The 22,628-nt window shown below is 39.1% G+C and overlaps 1 long non-coding RNA gene across 1 annotated transcript; it reads left to right on the top strand.

The window, feature by feature from the left end:
- Positions 1-9,383: 9,383 nt before the first annotated feature.
- On the top strand, positions 9,384-21,387 carry LOC122297838. The gene is made up of 2 exons (XR_006238908.1): positions 9,384-9,731; positions 20,913-21,387. It is a non-coding gene; the product is annotated as an uncharacterized LOC122297838 (long non-coding RNA).
- Positions 21,388-22,628: the final 1,241 nt, after the last annotated feature.

Here is a 22,628-nt window from a genome sequence, read left to right as displayed (position 1 = left end):
TTGCTTTGTTTATTTTTGTTTTCTCTTATTTTCTTTCTTTTCCTTTTTGTTTGTTGTTGTTTTCTTTGTTTTTGATTGCAGGATAATTTCATTTCGTCATTTCAGATTACCATCTTTGATGCTTAGCGAGCTACCATCGTCACTCATCAGGTGTATTCTACCATTTTCAGTTACTCCCCATTCAATTTTGATTTTTAAACATTGAGGACAATGTTTCATTTAAGTTGGGGGTGGTGGTGCAAATTCAGTATTTAAAATACTTGTTGGAACTCTGTGGCATATTTTCATGTGTCAAAATTTTTTTAATTTGCATCACACATGCATCATTTTCACATGTGTACTCATTCTCATTCATAGCCATCTTCGTGAATTCACCAAACCCACCATAATCATTTTTGCTGAAGCATTCACAAAACCCTTAATGCACTTATCCAAATTTTGTGGTAAGATGGTTGACTCGGTTTCGAATGTGCTTCCAAGTGTAGAAGTGTCAAGTTGTATCAAGGATAAGTCCAGGATCGTATTCCACAGGGACAATGGGTTATCAAAGCGTATAAGAGATTTGTGAGTAACAAATGAATCAAGTATGAGAGATGAAAATAAAATTCAAATGCGATGCAAAAAGATAATCGAAGTTGAAATTAGAGTTTCTAAAAAAAAAACAAATTAACGAACACTTGGGTTGGGTTTGGGACTTTCTTTATTTTGGATTCTAGAAAATTTTCTCGATTAACAACCCAATCAAGGCATTGATAATCGGAAGATAAAAAGGTTAAGCTCAAGTTTTGCAATATTTTCCTAAGGGATTTTCTATTTTACTAGCCGAACACACATTAACAAACAAACGAGAGAAGCCTTGATAATTTTCAAGCTTTTGTTGTGCCTTACGTCAACAACAAAACAAGAGCAAGAGCTTCAATCTATTTTCAATTTAAATCCGACTAGTAACATAGTGAAATCAATAATTATCAACAAAATATTGCATCGATCTAGAATCCAAAACAAATCACGTCCCATTCCACAACCCAAGCTTAAGAAATTAGCTACACATGATGTTTCTAATAATAAAAATTAATCTAATTAAAGCCATAACAAAATCTGAGAGCAAAAATAAACCCAAAGAAATAAAAGTCAAAGGAAGAAAAAAGAAATACTGAAAACTCCAACTCTATCAACGCTTAACGGAAAGTAAATTAAAAATTGAAAACTTGAGGCACTTTAATGTAAATGACAGCAAAAGTACCAACAAGAAACTCCAGACGCCGAAAACGAAAAGAGATCAAGATGCTCCACGCTACAACCGAACAGAAAAACTAAAGACTCAAACTCTTGTTCTGCAAACGCCGAACGAAAAGCAAAAGAAAGCTTCAAGCTAAGCTACTGAACTGTAGCCGAATGAAAAAGAAAGAAGAATAAAAACAAGCTAAGCTACTGCACTCCTCCTAGCTTCTAAACGAAAAGAAAATAAGTAAACAAAAACTGCTCCCTTTCTCTGCTGCTGCCACTAAATAAATAACTCATCTCCTGCACGTCCAACTAACCGGAAAAGCTGCTCCAGCTGCTGCTGTCAAACCGAAAGCAAGAAGAAAAAATGAAAGTAAAAGTCAAGAAAAACAGCTGCTTGCCAAACGAAGACTACTCCTCCTCCATGAACAAAAGTCTCCCAGCCGTATAAAAACAAGTTTGAAAAGTAAAGGCAGCCCATGTGATCTCCTGCTGTCTTCAACTGCTAAAGGTTACCACCGAACAAGAAAGAAATCTCTGCTGACTTTCTGCATGTGTGCTGTCCATGTGGTCCGAATGGTCTGCATGTTTGCATGTGTTGCTTTGTATGTGTGAACTGGTGTGAGTGGCTGCTGTCCGAGTGGGTTGGTTGCTGTCATGCGTGAGTTGCTTTTAGCATGTGGTCCGAATGCTTTCTGCATGTGTGCATGTGAGCTGGTGTTCTGTCCGAATGATCTGCATTGTTTGCATGTGTTGGTTTGTAGGTCCACGTTTTCTGCATATGTGCATTTCGAATGATTGCTGTCTGTTTTTCTGCATGTGTATTGTGTGTTCTTGCATGCTTTCTGCACTTTTCTGCTGTCCTGCATGTGTCCAATGTATGGTGTCAGAATGTGTGCATTTGAGTCCACTGCATGGTCCGAATGTGTGAGTCCGGCTGTATGCATGTGATGTCCGAATGATGCTTTGCTCTCCATGTTCCGCAAGACGTAAAAACCCAAAGATAAAATGAAATGCCAGCTGACTCTTCGCCCAGCTCGTAGCACTATATGCTCTTTTATTATTTTCATAAATGTCCTGCAACAATTATAGAATTTTATGTATAAAATATTAGCATCAATTAGTTTAACATCAAGTACTAGAATTTGATACATAGTTAAGTGCTCAATTCTCATTTGATAAAATAAATCGTTCATTTAAGCAACTTAATTATGCAATTCTACTACTTTATCACACCCCCCAACTAGCTTATTGCTAGGCTCTAGCAAACAAAGCGAAAGAATTCATACAAAGGTGAGATTACCAACTACAATTTCAGAAAATTCAAGAATCATATGCTATGAAATAGACTTGTTGAGTTTAAGAACACTGGAGATAGATTAATCTGAATTTTGTATCAACTGAGAGATTTATACACCATTTAGTTAATCAACCAAGTGAATCATATGTAACAAAGCTTGTTTTCTTTCAAGTGCATGGGAATGGGGTTAGAATTCCAAGATTGACTACCAAGAGACATTAACAGTTTCAATCACAACAACCAATTTGAGAAAACCACATGGTCTTACTCTAATTCAAAACCATTGTAGTGGCGGCTTTCACGCTATTACACTTTGAAAGGCGCCTTTTTTTTTTTTTTGTAAGGACCCCGGTAATAGGCAGCCTTTTCCACTACACAAATGTAATTTTTGTATTTTTATGTTTTTAGATTTCCTAGTGGGGGAAACGGACCTATGAATGTGCGCCTACCCACACTTTCACAAGTCAGCCTTTACCACTAGTCTACCTAAAGGATTTTTTATTTATTTTTTTATTTTTTTATTTTTAATCCCTGGCTTGTCCCTTTTCTCATTTAATTCATTTCAGATTTCTTCCTAAGCCATTAGGATATGGTTCATTAGAGTCTCAAACAATTGAAGTGTAAATCAACCAACAATGACTCAATGTAGTCTTTCTAGGCCTTCCGGGTATGTGTTGTGTGTGTTTTAGCAAAACTTTTAACATCTTTCCCTTGGTTTAACAACTAAATAAAATGGATAAATTCCTCTTTTGACATATACTCTTATTTGCACTACATTCCACATGTTCCATGACCTCAACAAATCTCCTTTTTTTTTTTTTTTTAAATGGACCAAAATATGTCTAAGGCATGCAAACAGAGAAATAAATTCTCTTCCACCCCCCAACTAGATTGTAGCATTGTCCTCAATGATGCAAGAGAAACGAAAGAATTTACACAAAGAGAGCAGTTAAGGGGCAAAACAACTAAAAGAAGAACCGAAAATTCAAAGAAAAACTGAAGGAAAGAGGAAAAAAAAAAAAGTACCTGGATAGCTTTGAAAGGAATGCAGCCAAAATAAAAGATAAAAACTGAAGAACAAAAGAAAACAATGAAAAGAAATGGATAGATCAAGAACCATCAATTAGGATCAAGCAAATGCAAAGTAGGTTCTTCAGGTGCATCCTCAATAGCACCATGAGGAAAAACTTTTTTAACCAAATAAGGCCCACTCCACCGAAACCTTAACTTACCAGGATCAAAAATCTTACTTTGGATGTGTTTGTTGGCTAAACATCTTCGAAACATTTGGTCAGAGCAATATTTAAACAAGTGAAGGTCATCATAAAAAAAATTATTCAACCTCAGATTTGAATTTTCGAGTGTCCTGAGTGCTCCAATGAGATGGTGTCTGTTATCTGAAGATGGTTTTATAGGTGCTGCCCAAGGTGGCGACTTTTCAAACATTGGTTGCCAAAGCACCTCATGACCAATCCCTGCAAAAGAAATATTAGAAGTATCATCAAGTATATTCACATCACTTAGAATACTTTCTAATGACAATTGTAAATCAGTGGAAGAATGATTCAAGTGAAAATCCTCATCAATGATATTTTCCAGCAAATTAACTTCCTGGACTTCTTCCAAATCCTGAGGTTGCCTACAAGTATTAAAGATATTCAGCTCCAATGTCATGTTTCCAAAACTCAATTTCAAAATTCCACTTCTACAATTAATTAATGCGTTAGATGTAGCAAGAAATGGTCTACCAAGAATTACAGGAGCTTGGAAAGTAGATGGAGTTGACAAGTTCATATCAAGCACCACAAAATCCACAGGATAGTAAAATTTATCAACTTGAACCAAAACATCCTCAACTATACCCCTAGGCATTTTTATTGATCTATCAGCAAGTTGCAAAATGATAGGTGTGGATTTCAATTCACCTAAACCAAGCTGTTCATACACAGTGTAAGGCAATAAATTAACACTTGAACCAAGATCTAACAAAGCGTGACCAATTTTTGAATTTCCTATTACACAAGCAATTGTAGGTGCTCCAGGGTCCTTGTATTTAGGTGGTGTATTACTCTGAATGATGGCACTAACCTGCTCAGTAAGGAAAGCTTTCTTATGCACATTTAATTTTCTTTTCATAGTGCATAAATCCTTTAAAAATTTTGCATAGGCAGGAATTTGCTGAATAGCATCTAACAAAGGGATGTTAATCCTAACTTGCCTAAAAACCTCAAGAATTTCAGCAAGATGCTTATCTTTATGCAACGGAACTAATCGTTGAGGAAAAGGAGCAGGTATAGGACAATGAATTTTCTCATGCTCATCAGACACATGCTCTCCATCTTTATTAGAAGGGTTAGAGACCTTACCAGAATTGTATGGCTCATGTGCTGGAATGTTTACCACCTTACCGCTTCTTAAAGTAGTCACCGCTTTGACCGACTTTAAGTTAGGATCCTCACTTATTGCTTGCACTTGATGAGGCTGCCCTTGTGGATTTGGTTGTGACTGTGCAGGAAATTTACTCTTCTCTTGGGTACTTAAAGATGTAGTTAGCCTTGTGAGGGAACTCCGTATGTCATTAATTGCCAATGAATTCTGATTGTTGAGTGTTGCTTGACCTTGCATGAACTGTTGAAGTGTCACACTCAGCTGCTGAACCGTATCTTCAAGTCCCTTCTTTTGCATTGGAGGTGCTTGAATTGCCAGTTGAGAGGGCCCTGGAGCCAAAGTTGTTGGAGCTACATGCTGGTCACCCGTCCAACTGAGATTTGGGTGGCTCTTCCATCCTGGATTATAAGAATTAGAGTAAGGACCAGAATATGTTTTATGTATCATGTTTACAGCATTAGATTGGTCCAACAATACTTCCTTGAAAGCAGGGATCGTGGAACATTCATTAGTTGAATGCTCACGATCCTCACATATGCCACACTTCTCAGAAAATTTAGGGACAACATGCACTTCATTTACTTTCTTCAATTCCATGGCTTCCACTTTTCTAGACAACAATGTTAATTTAGCACGCAAATCATCATCTTCATTTAAAGTATATTTTCCATGACTAGACTCAACTTGCTTAGACCTATCATGCATATCAGTTGTGTCCCAAGATTGGGCATTTTCAGCAAGATAATCAAAATATTCAAATGCCTCCTCAGGCTCTTTGTCAAAAAATTCTCCATTACACATGGTTTGTACAAATTGGCGCATTTTAGGTGTCAAACTTTCGTAAAAAAAACTAATCACACGCCAATGTTCATAACCATGGTGTGGACATGAATCTAATAGATCTTTGAACCTTTCCCAACATTGATAAAAAGTTTCAGAATCCTTTTGAGAAAAATTCATGATCTGTCTTTTCAAAGCATTTGTCCTATGCATTGGGAAGAATTTTTTCAAAACTCCTGCTTGCATCTCTTGCCATGTACCTATGGTTCTAGGTCTCAGTGAATTCAACCATGTTTTAGCTTTATCTTTTAAAGAAAATGGGAACAACTTAAGCCTTATAACCTCCTCAGTGCAAGTCCGGTCCATGAATGTAGAACAAACCTCTTCAAACTCTTTGATTGCAAATAAGGGTTCTCAGAATCTATGCCATGAAAATGTGGAATTAATGGAATAATTCCAGGTTTGAAATTAAAATTGTTTGCATTCAAAGGTTGAATTATGCATGAGGGTGTGCTAGTTCTAACAGGCTGAAGATATTCTCTAAGTGTCCTGTTTGGATTCTCCACTTCCCTATCATGATGCTCATTTTCATCCATGATGCTATCAGTGTCTGATGATGATTCAATAGAAGATGATGCAGAGCTAAAAGATGTCAATGATTCTGTCCTAAACAGTCGAGATGTATGGTCTCTAGTCCAACCAGTCATACAAACAAGAGCAGATAATCAAAGACCATGAAAAATAAACAGAGAGAAGGAAAAAAGATTAGATGTCACCCAGGCTGTGAAGAGGTTCACAGCTCCACAAACGTCCTCTCAGCAGTAGAGGAATGCTCTAATAAGCACCAGTTGTCCCTGGCAACGGCGCCAAAAACTTGACTCGGTTTCGAATGTGCTTCCAAGTGTAGAAGTGTCAAGTTGTATCAAGGATAAGTCCAGGATCGTATTCCACAGGGACAATGGGTTATCAAAGCGTATAAGAGATTTGTGAGTAACATGAATCAAGTATGAGAGATGAAAATAAAATTCAAATGCGATGCAAAAAGATAATCGAAGTTGAAATTAGAGTTTCTAAAAAAAAAACAAATTAACGAACACTTGGGTTGGGTTTGGGACTTTCTTTATTTTGGATTCTAGAAAATTTTCTCGATTAACAACCCAATCAAGGCATTGATAATCGGAAGATAAAAAGGTTAAGCTCAAGTTTTGCAATATTTTCCTAAGGGATTTTCTATTTTACTAGCCGAACACACATTAACAAACAAACGAGAGAAGCCTTGATAATTTTCAAGCTTTTGTTGTGCCTTACGTCAACAACAAAACAAGAGCAAGAGCTTCAATCTATTTTCAATTTAAATCCGACTAGTAACATAGTGAAATCAATAATTATCAACAAAATATTGCATCGATCTAGAATCCAAAACAAATCACGTCCCATTCCACAACCCAAGCTTAAGAAATTAGCTACACATGATGTTTCTAATAATAAAAATTAATCTAATTAAAGCCATAACAAAATCTGAGAGCAAAAATAAACCCAAAGAAATAAAAGTCAAAGGAAGAAAAAAGAAATACTGAAAACTCCAACTCTATCAACGCTTAACGGAAAGTAAATTAAAAATTGAAAACTTGAGGCACTTTAATGTAAATGACAGCAAAAGTACCAACAAGAAACTCCAGACGCCGAAAACGAAAAGAGATCAAGATGCTCCACGCTACAACCGAACAGAAAAACTAAAGACTCAAACTCTTGTTCTGCAAACGCCGAACGAAAAGCAAAAGAAAGCTTCAAGCTAAGCTACTGAACTGTAGCCGAATGAAAAAGAAAGAAGAATAAAAACAAGCTAAGCTACTGCACTCCTCCTAGCTTCTAAACGAAAAGAAAATAAGTAAACAAAAACTGCTCCCTTTCTCTGCTGCTGCCACTAAATAAATAACTCATCTCCTGCACGTCCAACTAACCGGAAAAGCTGCTCCAGCTGCTGCTGTCAAACCGAAAGCAAGAAGAAAAAATGAAAGTAAAAGTCAAGAAAAACAGCTGCTTGCCAAACGAAGACTACTCCTCCTCCATGAACAAAAGTCTCCCAGCCGTATAAAAACAAGTTTGAAAAGTAAAGGCAGCCCATGTGATCTCCTGCTGTCTTCAACTGCTAAAGGTTACCACCGAACAAGAAAGAAATCTCTGCTGACTTTCTGCATGTGTGCTGTCCATGTGGTCCGAATGGTCTGCATGTTTGCATGTGTTGCTTTGTATGTGTGAACTGGTGTGAGTGGCTGCTGTCCGAGTGGGTTGGTTGCTGTCATGCGTGAGTTGCTTTTAGCATGTGGTCCGAATGCTTTCTGCATGTGTGCATGTGAGCTGGTGTTCTGTCCGAATGATCTGCATTGTTTGCATGTGTTGGTTTGTAGGTCCACGTTTTCTGCATATGTGCATTTCGAATGATTGCTGTCTGTTTTTCTGCATGTGTATTGTGTGTTCTTGCATGCTTTCTGCACTTTTCTGCTGTCCTGCATGTGTCCAATGTATGGTGTCAGAATGTGTGCATTTGAGTCCACTGCATGGTCTGAATGTGTGAGTCCGACTGTATGCATGTGATGTCCGAATGATGCTCTGCTCTCCATGTTCCGCAAGACGTAAAAACCCAAAGATAAAATGAAATGCCAGCTGACTCTTCGCCCAGCTCGTAGCACTATATGCTCTTTTATTATTTTCATAAATGTCCTGCAACAATTATAGAATTTTATGTATAAAATATTAGCATCAATTAGTTTAACATCAAGTACTAGAATTTGATACATAGTTAAGTGCTCAATTCTCATTTGATAAAATAAATCGTTCATTTAAGCAACTTAATTATGCAATTCTACTACTTTATCAATGGTGGTTTGACACATGTAGCTAGAGAACTCTTTTGCTTAAGTATTCATGTGAGTTTGGAGAGAATTGAGATGATACAAATGCAGTAAATTGTGATAAGCGTTCATTGATCTGTTGAATTGGGCACTTCTTTTGAGAATATCATTACATGGTTTGTGGTACAATGGTGGATATACTTAGGATATGACGAAGGTCAACTTAGGATTAACGTTTGAGCCTTTCAAGCTATCGTTTCCATCATAGACCCCTAGTAGCCAACTTTGAGCCAATAAACACATGTAGCTTTTTCTTTTCATATGCCCATATCATCCATGCCTCTCCACATTGGAGTATAACCTATACACAGATTTTCTTACCCTTTTTACTTCCAAGTATATACTAGGTGTGGAATTTGTATTTTCTTTCTTTAATTTTATCATTTTCGATTAAAAGAAGAAAAAAAGAAGAAGACAGAAAAAAAGGGTTACATTTGATTTAAGTCTGGTTTATAAATCTATACCTTCCGATTGGGAATTTCGGGAATTGAGTTCCTAATTGAGTTATCCAATGAATTAAGAATAATTAAAATACCAGATTTGTGCAAGGGATTCCCGACGCTCTACTGTTTGTCAAATTTGAGTACTTTTTTCTGTTAATCACTTTGCTTCACTTTAATTTACATTTAAAATTAATCTTTGTTCTCTATTACTTATTTAATATTTCTCTTTAGTTTCTTTGTTCCTCTTGCTATTCTTTTAATTTGCCTCCCTGTGGAATCGACACCCCAAAGCTGTGCTACAACTACCGCGTTATTCTTTGGGCATAATCAGTATCCTTTGATGGAAGAGTCGTTTTAGTTGAGGATGATTCACATGCTATAAGTAGGAGTGAGCAAAGCATGTCAAATCAAATTTTTATGTTGTTGTAATGTGAAATCAAATTGATCAATTAATTATGATGATTCTACTCGTGGGATCAAATAATATAGCATAAATTTGTGATTAGATAATATAGCATCATCTATGTGCATGCTAAATATGCTTTGAGATTTTGACAATATTTAGCTGTTTGCAAGTTGAGAGTCCCCGGATGCTGTGTTCATTGCAAAAGAATGTGGCAGCTATTGGAGTTGCACTCCAGGCTTTGTACTAGTTATGATGTTTGTAGGGTGCCTTTTGCGCAGGTGAACCATTCTCTCTCCTCTTGCTTCTTTCCTTCCAGTTTGATAACATAGCTACGCATGTGGTTTAAGAGATCAAAGTCTCTTGGATCCATATTCATCTAAAGCATCTGCCTAACTTAGGAAGATACCGTCTTTTCAGAAACTTTAAAGAAAGGATTAAGAGATAGAGCACCATTCCTTTCATGGGAATTGTGAGCTCTTCATGAAAAAAAGTTTGCTTCTCCTAGAATAAGCTTTTCAAACTTTAAGCTATATGTAATTGCATGCAGTTTGTAGAGAAAATATTACCACCAAACCCCCCCCCCCCAGCGACAATTGTCATGTCTTGGTTTCTATGTAATTACTAATTATAAATTGTTTTATATTTGTTATTGTGTGCTTCGCTTTATAAGAAGTTTGAACCATGTTGTACATTTCTTTTATGCTAATTATAAATTTCTATTTTTCTTTTTTTTTACAAGATTTTTAAAACTTGATAGTTACAGATTTCTCTGATTGTCAATTTCTAACAAGCATCTCAGACCTTTCATTTGAAGGATAAGACTCATTTAGTTGGAGTTCACCATTCTATTGGATTGCTCGATGAGTTTGTTCCTTTCAATCTTAATCAATGCAATAGCCTCAGGAATCTTCCCAAAAGGCTGAAGTTGAGATCTTTAAAATCACTTGACCTTGAAGATTTTTCAAGCCTTCAAAGCGTTCTTGAATTTGATTGTTCAATGGAAACTTTAGAATACATTAACCTTTCCTACTCTGTTTTCAAAGAAATATCTCCATCCATCGGGCATCTCACTGGGCTTCGGGTTTTATATTTAGGAGGTTGCCAAAACCTTATGCATATCTAAAATTACATTCTTCAATTACAGCAGATAAAGATGCTTTCTCTTGGAGCTTGAATATGAAAGAAGGTGGAGGGTAAAGGACAGTGTAGTATGCATTTTGCTTTGTCTACAAATGAATATGAAACTTCATCAAGTGGAGAATCACTCTCATTGCCACATTTGAATCAAAATTGTGATGACCCACTTTTGCGTGTATTTTCACTGTTACGTTGCTTTTTCTCCGCCGTTTGCAACGCCGCAAGCTTTCTAAAAATACCGTATAGCGCTGTAAGTATTTTCCAAACCCTATTTTCAGATTTAAATATATATTGCTCAGTCAATAATTTTATCTGCTGGTTGGTTGATTCCGGACTGAGTCCGAGGAGTTCGGGGGTTGGATGGATGGAGGACGGAGTTGCTTGTTTTATTGATATATGTTGGTTGATTATTTTTGTGCATTGATATAGCATTTACATGGTGCATGCACGTGTGTTTTTATTTAATTGAGAAAGGCCTGTTTAATTGGCGTAAGTGGACTTACGGGTGCGTGTGTATCACGACCCCAAGCCGGGATGGGGTATTATCTTGGTGGAGCTCCTCTGGTCACTCGGGAGCGGAATAAACTGAGTGATGTCCCCTGGGTTGTCGCTGGGCGATGACGGGAGCGGGGGCTAGGGGATGCTTGGCTACGAACGCGCCGGGCGCGGAACCGGGCATCGCTCTACGCACCGACTCCGTGGCCCTTCGCTAGTGAGGGCTAGAAGATGCTTGGCTACGAACGCGCGGTGCGCGGAACTGGGCATCGCTCGTTAGGTGTCACATGCGTGGTGGTACTCTGCGGTGTGGCACTGGAGCCAGGGTGTGCGGATGACCCCTAGGGGAGGTCATGGTGCATACGGATAAAATAGATAATGGTTTGAGATGGATATGGGCCAAATGTGACTTTTGGCGTGATATTTGGAAAGGATATGTTTTTGGGCCAAATGGGATTTTAGGCGTGTGTGGAAAAATATGTTTTTATGGGTTTGCGCATTGGCATCACTTCATGTATATTGTTTGAGTTCTATATGCTTTTATCTGGCGGTGTTTGAATTTTACTTACCTGCAGTACCATTTTTGGTTCCGTAGATTTTGGTGCAGGATTCGAGGAGGAGGAGGAGGCTGAGCCCGAGGATGCGGCTCCGCCGGGGTTTTGAGTCGAAGTTATGCTTTATAGTTTGGTTTAAAACTATATTTGTGTTTTTTGTAATATTTTATTTATGTATGTTTTAAACAACTTGTTTTATATTAAGAAAAAATTCTGGTACTTAGTTATATGACTTTCGTTATCCGCTGCGTGTTCCTTCGTGCACATTTGTTGCTTTTGCACACACTTGGCACTCGTCGATAGGGTGATGACCCGGGTTGTCACCATCCGGACGTCTCGATTTCCCCGTGTCCGTGCGTGGGGATTTGGGGGCGTCACAGGTGGTATCAGAGCGGTTTGGCTCAGGGAAAAACCACATGTCCCGTAGGTAGCACCAGAATGCTTTTAAAGTTGTGTTTTAAAATTATGTTAAGTACAGTTATTTAATTTGTTTTATTTGCTTTATTTGTTTGAACTTGTTTGTTTGTTTTTATTTATTTGGTTATGTTTTGCATGCTGGTTTCTTTTGTTTCTTGCTGTGTGGGGTTGGTTTTGTTTTTTGTTGGTTTTATGATGGTTTTATTTGTTTTCTTAAAGGAGGGTCAAGAGTTGTGTTGTGGCAGGAAAAATGGAGAGACCAAGGAAATCTACTCAGGAGCCACGGGACAATACCTCAAGGGATGACTCCATAGCCGAAGCAATACGGCAGATGACGAATTTATGCAGCAGAATATTAGGCCACAACAGACAGGGCCTTGGCCACAACAAGGAGGACCTTGGCCACAACAAGGGGGTCCCTGGCCACAACAAGGAGGGTCTTGTCCACAGCAAGGAGGGTTTTGACCACAACCAGGAGGTCCTTGGCCACATCAGGGAGGGCCTTGGATGTACCCAGGAGCGTCCAGTAGCATGGTGCAAGCCGGATGCACCTATGAGCGCTTCCTGGCGCATAGAACTCCACACTTCACTGGAGAAGAGGATCCACTTCAAGCTGGAAAATGGATCAAAGACCTGGAAAGAACATTTGAGGTGTGTGGATGCACCGAGGCGCAACAGGTACTCTACGCCAGCTATCTGTTGCAAGGTACCGCGTTTGATTGGTGGGATACCAAGAGGGTGATGCTAGAATCAGAATTGGGATCTTTCGCTGCTGTGACCTGGCAGCGCTTCAAGAAGGAATTTAACGACCGCTTCTTTCCCGCATCGGTAAGGAAGCAGAAGGCAAGAGAGTTCTCAAATTTGGTCCAAGGGGGCGCGACAGTGGAACAGTACGCCCGGAGATTCATAGAACTTGGGCGATTTGCTCCCCACCTTATCGCCACAGAGGAGATGCGAGCTGATAGTTTTCAGGAGGGACTACGCCCTGATATACGCCGTATGGTGGTCAGCCATCGGATATCCACTTTTCAGGAATTAGTGGATGTGGCCACCCTTGTGGAGCGAGAAAATAATCTGAGTATGGGCTCCCCTCCAGGACATAAGAGGCGGAGTTTTTCTGGTGAAGGAAGCAGCTCGGGTTCGCCTCAGAAATTTGTTCAGCGGACCGGAACTCGACCTCAAACGTCCTCAGGCGTTCGTATGGGAGGACGGGTGCCAATTTGTGGAGCATGTAATAGAGCTCATGAGGGCGAGTGTCGGCTGAGTAGTGGACCCCAGTGTTACCGGTGCGGCCAAGTGGGACATATTGCCCGGGAGTGCCCCGTCAGAGTTCAAGGAAGCCGTGGAGGTAGACACGGTGGAAGAACCAACCCAAGACAAGCAGTGCAAGCCCGGGTTTATGCTGTCACACCCGGAGAGGTGGATGATGAGGCGCCAGCGACCCATGATGCTGGAGTAATTACAGGTATGGATTAATTTAATTTTAAGTTGGATTTAATTTTTGGTATTTTTGGTTTCTCCTTTGCTTTTTTGGATTTCATGGGTTAATGTGTTGGTTCAGGAAGAGTCCGTTTGTATGAGTTTTATGCTTGCACTTTGTTTGATTCCGGTGCGTCACAGTCGTTTGTATCTTCCACTTTTGCTCGGGTGTGTAATTTGGTCACGAAACTGTTGCCGAAGTCTATGGTAGTGACTCTACCCGATAGTGAAATGGTGTGGTGTTCCAAGGTTGCTTTGGGATGCCCGTTAAATTTTGATGGAAGGTTCTTGGATGCTGATTTGGTGGTGTTTAAGCTGTTGGGTTTTGATATCATCCTTGGGATGGATTGGCTATACCGATATTCTGCGAGTATTAATTGTAGAAGTCGGATAATTAGCTTTCAGCTTCCAGATGGTGATTGTCTGGAATTTGCGGGGAGTAAATTGAAAGAAAAGCCGGTAATTATATCGGCAATTCAAGCAAGAAGGGAGATTGCATGGGGAGCGGATGCATTCTTGGTTCAGATGGTGTCCACGCCATCTGAGAAGAAGTCTTTGGCAGACATTCCAGTTGTGGAAGAATTCCCCGATGTGTTTGTGGATGACTTGCCCGGACTACCCCCTGTGCGGGAAATGGAATTTGTTATAGACTTGGAACCTGGAGCGGCTCTTGTGCATAAAGCTCCTTATCGCATGGCACCGGCTGAATTAAAAGAGTTGAAGACTCAGTTGCAAGAGCTGGTAGAGAAGGGATTTATTCAGCCTAGTACGTCGCCGTGGGGTGCACCAGTTTTGTTTGTTAAGAAGAAAGATGGAACCCTCCGTATGTGCATCAATTATCGAGAATTGAATAAGGTGACCATCAAAAATAAATACCCTCTCCCGCGGATAGATGATTTATTTGATCAGCTTCAAGGAGCAGCCGTGTTCTCTAAAATTGATCTGAGGTCGGGATACTACCAGCTGAGGATCAGAGACAAGGATGTGCCTAAAACTGCCTTCAGGTCGAGGTATGGGCATTATGAATTTAAGGTGATGTCGTTTGGGTTAGCTAATGCCCCTGCTGCTTTCATGGATTTAATGAATCGAGTATTTCGACCTTATCTGGATTCCTTTGTGGTAGTATTCATCGATGATATTCTGATTTATTCCCGAGATGTTGAAGAGCATGTGTATCATCTTCGTCTGGTACTTGGGAAATTGAGAGAACACCAGTTGTATGCCAAGCTCAGTAAGTGTGAATTCTGGTTGGAAGAAGTTAGATTTCTTGGGCATGTGATTTTCCGAGACGGAGTGGCTGTTGATCCTAGTAAGGTAGAAGCCATTTTGTCATGGCAGCACCCGACTACAGTGCGCGAGATCCGGAGTTTCTTGGGGCTCGTCGGATACTACCGAAGATTTGTGGAGGGATTTGCTCGCCTATCCGGACCTCTCACAACTTTGACTCGGAAGAATACAGAATTTGTTTGGTCAGATAAGTGTGAGAGAAGCTTCCAAGAATTAAAGAACAGGTTGACGACGGCACCAGTGTTAGCGCTCCCAGAACCGCATAAGCCATTCGTAGTCTTCAGTGATGCGTCTAAGTTTGGTTTGGGTTGTGTCCTTATGCAGGAAGGACGGGTTGTTGCCTATGCATCTCGTCAGCTAAAGGACCATGAGAAGAATTATCCGACGCATGATTTAGAATTGGCTGCGATTGTTTTTGCTCTCAAGATCTGGCGGCACTTCTTGTATGGGCAAGCTTGCGAGGTATTTACTGATCACAAGAGATTGAAGCATTTGTTTTTCTAGAAAAATCTGAACATGAGGCAGAGGCGATGGCTAGAGCTAATCAGTGACTATCAGTGTGAGATCAAGTACCATCTGGGGAAGGCTAATATAGTTGCTGATGCTTTGAGCCGAAAGTCGCACTTGGAAGATGAAGCCGAGCTGTCAGAATTGGATTCGTTGCTTTGTGGGATGATAAGGCTCCTTATTGAGAGTTCGCAGCAAGAAGAGATTTTATCTTCAGTTCTTGATATTCGGGTAACTGATTTTGAAGAATTGAAGACTCTTCAAAGGAAGGATCCGAAGCTGCTGAATATTAGAAAAAGAGTCAGAAAATCTCGAGGGCCGTTGCATTATAGCCTGGATAAAGATGGGATACTTCGGTTCCAAGATCGCAGAGTGGTCCCCAAAGATTCAGAATTCAAAGAGCGGATCATGGCAGAAGCTCATGCGGCCCCTTATTCAGTTCATCCCGGCAGTACAAAGATGTATCGGGACTTGAAGAAAAATTACTGGTGGGATGGAATGAAGAAGGATATTGCCTTATATGTTGAGAAATGCCACACATGCCGTCAAGTGAAGGCCGAGCATCAAAGACCTGCAGGTATGCTCCAACCCCTCCCTATTCCTGAGTGGAAATGGGATGACATCACGATGGACTTTGTAGTGGGTTTGCCGAGGACGCCTAGTGGGAAAAATTCTGTTTGGGTGATTGTTGACCGGTTAACGAAGAGTGCTCATTTCTTGCCTGTTAATAACACCGATTCCTTGGGTAAGTTGACCCGCTTGTATGTCAAGGAGATAGTACGGCTGCACGGCATACCAAAGAGTATAGTGTCGGATCGAGACCCAAGGTTTACGTCGCAGTTCTGGAAGAGTTTGCAAGCAGCTTTGGGTACTAAGTTGAAGTTCAGTACTGCATATCACCCGCAAACAGATGGCCAATCAGAGCGCACCATTCAGACCCTTGAAGACATGTTGCGAGCATGTGTCATGGAATTTCAAGGGAGTTGGGAAAACCATTTGCCGCTCATCGAGTTTGCATATAATAATAGCTTCCATGCGACCATTCAGATGGCTCCCTACGAAGCTCTTTATGGGAGAAAGTGCAGGTCGCCCTTGTGTTGGGATGAAGTCGGGGAGAGTAGGATAATTGGACCCGAAATAATTCAAGAGATGCAAAGCCAAGTCCGGATCATCAGAGATAAAATGGCGGCAGCTCAGAGTCGCCAGAAAAGTTACGCTGATACCAAGAGGAGAGAGTTATCTTTTGAAGTTGGTGATTGGGTTTACCTTAAAGTCTCTCCCATGAGAGGTGTTAAGCGTTTTGGTAAGAAGAGGAAGTTGGATCCGAGGTATGTCGGCCCTTTTCAGATTCTGGAGAAGGTAGGGTCCGTCGCCTATAGAGTTGCTTTGCCAGAGTATTTTGGGGATATTCATGATGTCTTCCACGTATCATCCCTGAAGAAGAGCTTTGGACAGCAAGAGCCACGCTTCGTCGACCCAGAGGGTATTCAGTTGCAACCGGATCTCACTTATGAGGTTGTTCCGTCGCAGATCATGGATTGGAAGGAGCAACAGTTGAGGTCCAAGACGATACCTCTGGTTAAGGTGGCTTGGGGAGATCCGTTAGCTCAAGACTTCTCTTGGGAGCGAGTAGCGGACATGAGGGAGCAGTACCCGTACTTGTTTGAATGATGAAGGTATGTATCTTAATCTTGGTCACAGCTGGTTTATGTGTTTTTATGTGACTTGTTTTAAGTTGGTGGTTGATCTTGCAAATTTCGAGGACGAAATTTGTTTTTAAGGGGGGGAGGATGTGATGACCCGCTTTTGCGTGTATTTTCACTGTTACGTTACTTTTTCTCCGCCGTTTGCAACGCCGCAAGCTTTCTAAAAATACCGTATAGCGCTGTAAGTATTTTCCAAACCCTATTTTCAGATTTAAATATATATTGCTCAGTCAATAATTTTATCTGCTGGTTGGTTGATTCCGGACTGAGTCCGAGGAGTTCGGGGGTTGGATGGATGGAGGACGGAGTTGCTTGTTTTATTGATATATGTTGGTTGATTATTTTTGTGCATTGATATAGCATTTACATGGTGCATGCACGTGTGTTTTTATTTAATTGAGAAAGGCCTGTTTAATTGGCGTAAGTGGACTTACGGGTGCGTGTGTATCACGACCCCAAGCCGGGATGGGGTATTATCTCGGTGGAGCTCCTCTGGTCACTCGGGAGCGGAATAAACTGAGTGATGTCCCCTGGGTTGTCGCTGGGCGACGATGGGAGCGGGGGCTAGGGGATGCTTGGCTACGAACGCGCCGGGCGCGGAACCGGGCATCCATCTACGCATCGACTCTGTGGCCCTTCGCTGGTGAGGGCTAGAGGATGCTTGGCTACGAACACGCGGGGCGCGGAACTGGGCATCGCTCGTTAGGTGTCACATGCGTGGTGGTACTCTGCGGTGTGGCACTGGAGCCAGGGTGTGCGGATGACCCCTAGGGGAGGTCATGGTGCATACGGATAAAATGGATAATGGTTTGAGATGGATATGGGCCAAATGTGACTTTTGGCGTGATATTTGGAAAGGATATGTTTTTGGGCCAAATGGGATTTTTGGCGTGTGTGGAAAAATATGTTTTTATGGGTTTGCGCATTGGCATCACTTCATGCATATTGTTTGAGTTCTATATGCTTTTATCTGGTGGTGTTTGGATTTTACTTACCTGCGGTACCATTTTTGGTTCCGTAGATTTTGGTGCAGGATTCGAGGAGGAGGAGGAGGCTGAGCCCGAGGATGCGGCTCTGCCGGGGTTTTGAGTCGAAGTTATGCTTTATAGTTTGGTTTAAAACTATATTTGTGTTTTTTGTAATATTTTATTTATGTATGTTTTAAACAGCTTGTTTTATATTAAGAAAAAATTCTGGTACTTAGTGACTCACTCAAAAATGAGTAGCACTAATGCTATCCCAAGTGCAGGAGGATGTCGTGTAATAATTAGGAATAAATTCCTAGATCGTCTCCTCAGGGAAAGTTGCTTAAAATTAAACTCGTTGAAAAATTGTGAAAAACTTCACAAAGAGAAAATAAAATGATGGTATATGCAATGGATGGAAAAGGGTACTAGTCATGGACTAGATTCATATCTTTTGAATTTTTTGTTTGTTGGATTGGAATGTAAAGGACTAATAAATTAAACTCAGAAATTAATAAAACTAAATTAAGCATTAAACTAAATTAGAAAGTAATTGACAAAACATGAACGGAAAATTTAAAATACCCAAAACCAAGATTTTAGAATTCATCTTTGTAATTAAATCACGAATTCTCAAAATAACACATAACAGTTGTAATCACTATTAAATGAAAACTTAAAGAAGTAAGAAAAATAAATAACACGAAATAAGTAAACAGAAACTCAAAAGTATTCTATAAACTTTAAATTGAAGTTAAATAAAATAGGGAACGAAAAGTCTAAACGAAAACGTCCTTTCACGATTCAATTGAAATTCGAAACGAAAAGGAACAATTTCTCATATATGATGTTTCAGAAAAATTAAAAACAAAAACAAAAGCTTAAAACCAAACCTTTCTTGCAATAAATTAAGGTTACACAATTAATGAGAACTTCTAAAGCAATTCTTTATGAAACAAAATAGCACACTTGATTAAAAACTTCTAAAACAATTTCTTTTATTGTATGAAACAAACTAGTAATGAAACAAACTAGTAATGAAACAAACTAGTAACTTAATGGAAATTAAGGTATTACACTTAATGAAATACAATTCTAGAACAAATATTAATACACTAAAAAAATGCTAAAACAACAAAGCTTTGAAACTAAAAGGAGAAACAAAATTTCTTAAAACAAAAAGGAGCTAATTCTTTCAAGTACATAGCAGAAAATTGTGTGTGTTGACAAGTGTTTTTCTAAGATTGAGTTGTCCTCCCCTTCTTCTTCTAAAGCTTCGGTGTGCACCTCATTTTATAGCCAAACATCTTGCCTAACTCTTGCCTAACTCTTGCCTAACTCTTGCCAAACTCTTGCCTAACTCTTGCCTAACTCTTGCCTAACTCTTGCCAAACTCTTGCCAAACTCTTGCCTAACTCTTGCCAAACTCTTGCCTAACTCTTGCCTAACTCTTGCCAAACTCTTGCCTAACTCTTGCCTAACTCTTGCACGGTTTCTTCATTTTGTTTCTTCAATTTGTTATTTCAATTTCAGCACATGTTCCTTCATTCACCTACTGCTTTGACCGGTCCAAACTAATTCAATTCATTCCCCCAACTACAATTCACTCTAGCCGACTTCTCTTCAAGATTCAAGCATGGCATCTCTTCAATTTGTCACATGTTTTCTTTCTTTCTTCCTTCATTTCGGTTCTTGTTTAATTCAATGGAAAGGAAGCAGCCTTTTATGACTTTTTCAATGTTAAATTTGGTGGAGAGCAGCAGCCTTTTTCTTCATATAGTTTCGGATTCACTTGAGCTACTCCTTGTTGGATTTGATTAAACCGGTCTCTTGAAGCTCTAAGCCTATATTCATCACCATATATGCTTGGATCCATGATATCTTCATTAAATCACCTTTTTGTTGTAGAACAAAGGCCTGGAATAGGCATTGCATGAACAAATGGAAATGAAAAGTAGAGAATCAATAGAAGAGAAAGACATAACCAAACATGCAAGATAAACAAAATATACATATATTTGAAGTATGTGAACTCATAACACATGCTCAAAGAGCAAAAATATGTGTCCAATGAACTGTGATAACGAAAATGAAGACATGTGAAGCCATTCCAATATCGACCTAGTTCAGTTTATTTTGTTTCTCAATTCTAGAGGAACAGATCAGAATGCACAGTAATCAATAGTTGGTAGAATTCAAGCAGCAATTCATGCTTTTAATCAATTAAAATCACAACTTTGATTTATTCATTTTAACCATTTTTCTATTTAAAACCAATAATAATGTCATGATGAATTTAAAATACATTGGTTTTAAATAGTAAAAATGTGCAATATTTCAGCTCAATCACTTAGTTATATGACTTTCGTTATCCGCTACGTGTTCCTTCGTGCACATTTGTTGCTTTTGCACACACTTGGCACTCGTCGATAGGGTGGTGACCCGGGTTGTCACCATCCGGACGTCTCGATTTCCCCGTGTCCGTGCGTGGGGATTTGGGGGCGTCACAAAAATCAGGTCTCTTTAAGGCAGTATAGTACTTTGGTAGTTTGAAAGATACTATTAGTCTTCCCACATCCATCAAAAGTGTTGTTGGATATTTAAAGCACCTTGTGTTGACGGATTGCCTGCAACTTTAAGGAATTCTAGAGCATCGATCCAATATAGAGCAGGTGTACTAATGGATCAATGGATCTTATTGGAAAGCTTTCCAGAATATAAAAAAAGTTCCAATACAAAATCAGCAACTTAAGAGCACTTGGATAGATTGAATTTCTCAAATGTCATGACATGTATGTGTTTTTTTCTTTTTTACATGTTTGTGTGTTTTGATTTATAATTTTATGGTTGAGACTTCGTGATATATGTTTGACAGGGACATCTAAATGACTATTTGGCCATTATTCTTTCAGGAGATACGATTCCTGAGTGGTTCAACCACTATAAGGAAGCTTCAAATAATACTGAATCATGTGAAATAGATATCGATGGGAGTGATCTATATTTGGATGAGCTAAGAGGAATAGCTCTTTGTGCTGTTATTAAAGCAGATTCTGAAAGATTTGCATTTGATCTCTTCCATTTTCTAGTGTTGTTGAGATCACTATTAACATGCGCACAAATAATATAATAGCTCTTTGTGCTGTTATCATAGGGAGTACTAATTTGCTCTAGAGGCTTTTAAGCCAGACGAGAAAGGTCTGAATGTTGAGTTTTCTTGTAATTCAAGCTCATTATACATTAAAAGTTGCGGAGTCCATTTGGTATGTAAGCATGTAGAGAACACAAAAGATCATTTAGATGTCCTCTACCTATGAACATGACTACGACTTAAATCTGACTGCCATCGACAACACAACATGAATGACGATTCTAAGTTTTTCTTCATTCATTACCCAAAATGCTTGTTTTGTTCTTTATTAACTTTCAAATCTCGCACCCAAAACTTTAAAATATACAAAGCTAGTTTTGATCTTCAAATTGGACCCTATAATAATTCCTACTTTGTGTTGGCATGCATATTAATTATGTATACAAAATACTAAAAAAAACATGCACTCTTTATTTTTCCCTTTTTCTTAGGAATATTGCTTGTCATATATACCACCATTTGCTCAGAAACACACAGCTTGGTCTTGGGCCCTTGGCCATTTTCACTTAGGATGGTGAAAGCTAATTAGTCTAGCTTTAGTACTCTAGACAGGTGACGTGACCTTCAAGGAGCATGATCTCGAAGATATTGTTCTAGACTAAGATCACAGATCAGGGAGGTTCAACTCCAAGATCTACAAATTGCCTTCAAGGAACTTGTACCATAACCAATAGAGGGTTGATCCTACAGGACTTTAATTCATTTTGAGCATTTTATTTCAGCATGCTTTTGGTTCTAAATAATTATAAAATGTTTCATCTGTTGATTTTACATCATTTTATAAATTTAGTATTGATTTACGTAAGAAAACTATTCTATTCATTTCTACTCCATTCCCTCCTATAGTCCCAAACGAAATAGATATGATCACGATCTCCTAAAAATATCTTAAATAAAAAGGTGATAAAAATTATAATTATCTTAAACAAAGTAGGACATGATATACGTGGTTTTATTATCCAAACATGTCCTAAATTTGAGAGAAATATTGTTCTTCCTCTTACATTTTTTCTCTAATCATACATGTTGCAAATTAAAGGAATAACTACCTACAATGCATCACGTCAATATGTTTAACAAACTTTAAAATAAAAAATAAAAAAATTATTGTCCCTTTATTTCTTGCCGCTAACCCCAAAATATTTTGTACATAAAATACGATGCAATTTCAATTAGAAAGTGATATCAAGTGCAATGTTCATGGAACAATATGAGGTTTACAATTGATAGTTATTCAGAGGAATCAATCTTCAAAAGTGGTGGAGTCCATCCGATATACAAGAATGACGATTTCATAGATCCTATTCAATCTTTAAAGAGATCGATGCCGAGATGATGGTGATCCATATATTCAACTTTCAAAGAGATACCGAGATTGGAAGCCATCTTCAAAAGTGTCAGACATATATATATATGTATATAACTTTACTTGAATTTGCAACATCATAGATGAGACCAACGTTCCACATTTTTTTCA

Source organism: Carya illinoinensis, chromosome 15 (genome assembly GCF_018687715.1).
Source record: "Carya illinoinensis cultivar Pawnee chromosome 15, C.illinoinensisPawnee_v1, whole genome shotgun sequence".
In the NCBI taxonomy this organism is placed as follows: Eukaryota; Viridiplantae; Streptophyta; class Magnoliopsida; order Fagales; family Juglandaceae; genus Carya; species Carya illinoinensis.
This window is presented reverse-complemented; position numbering and strand designations above follow the sequence as displayed.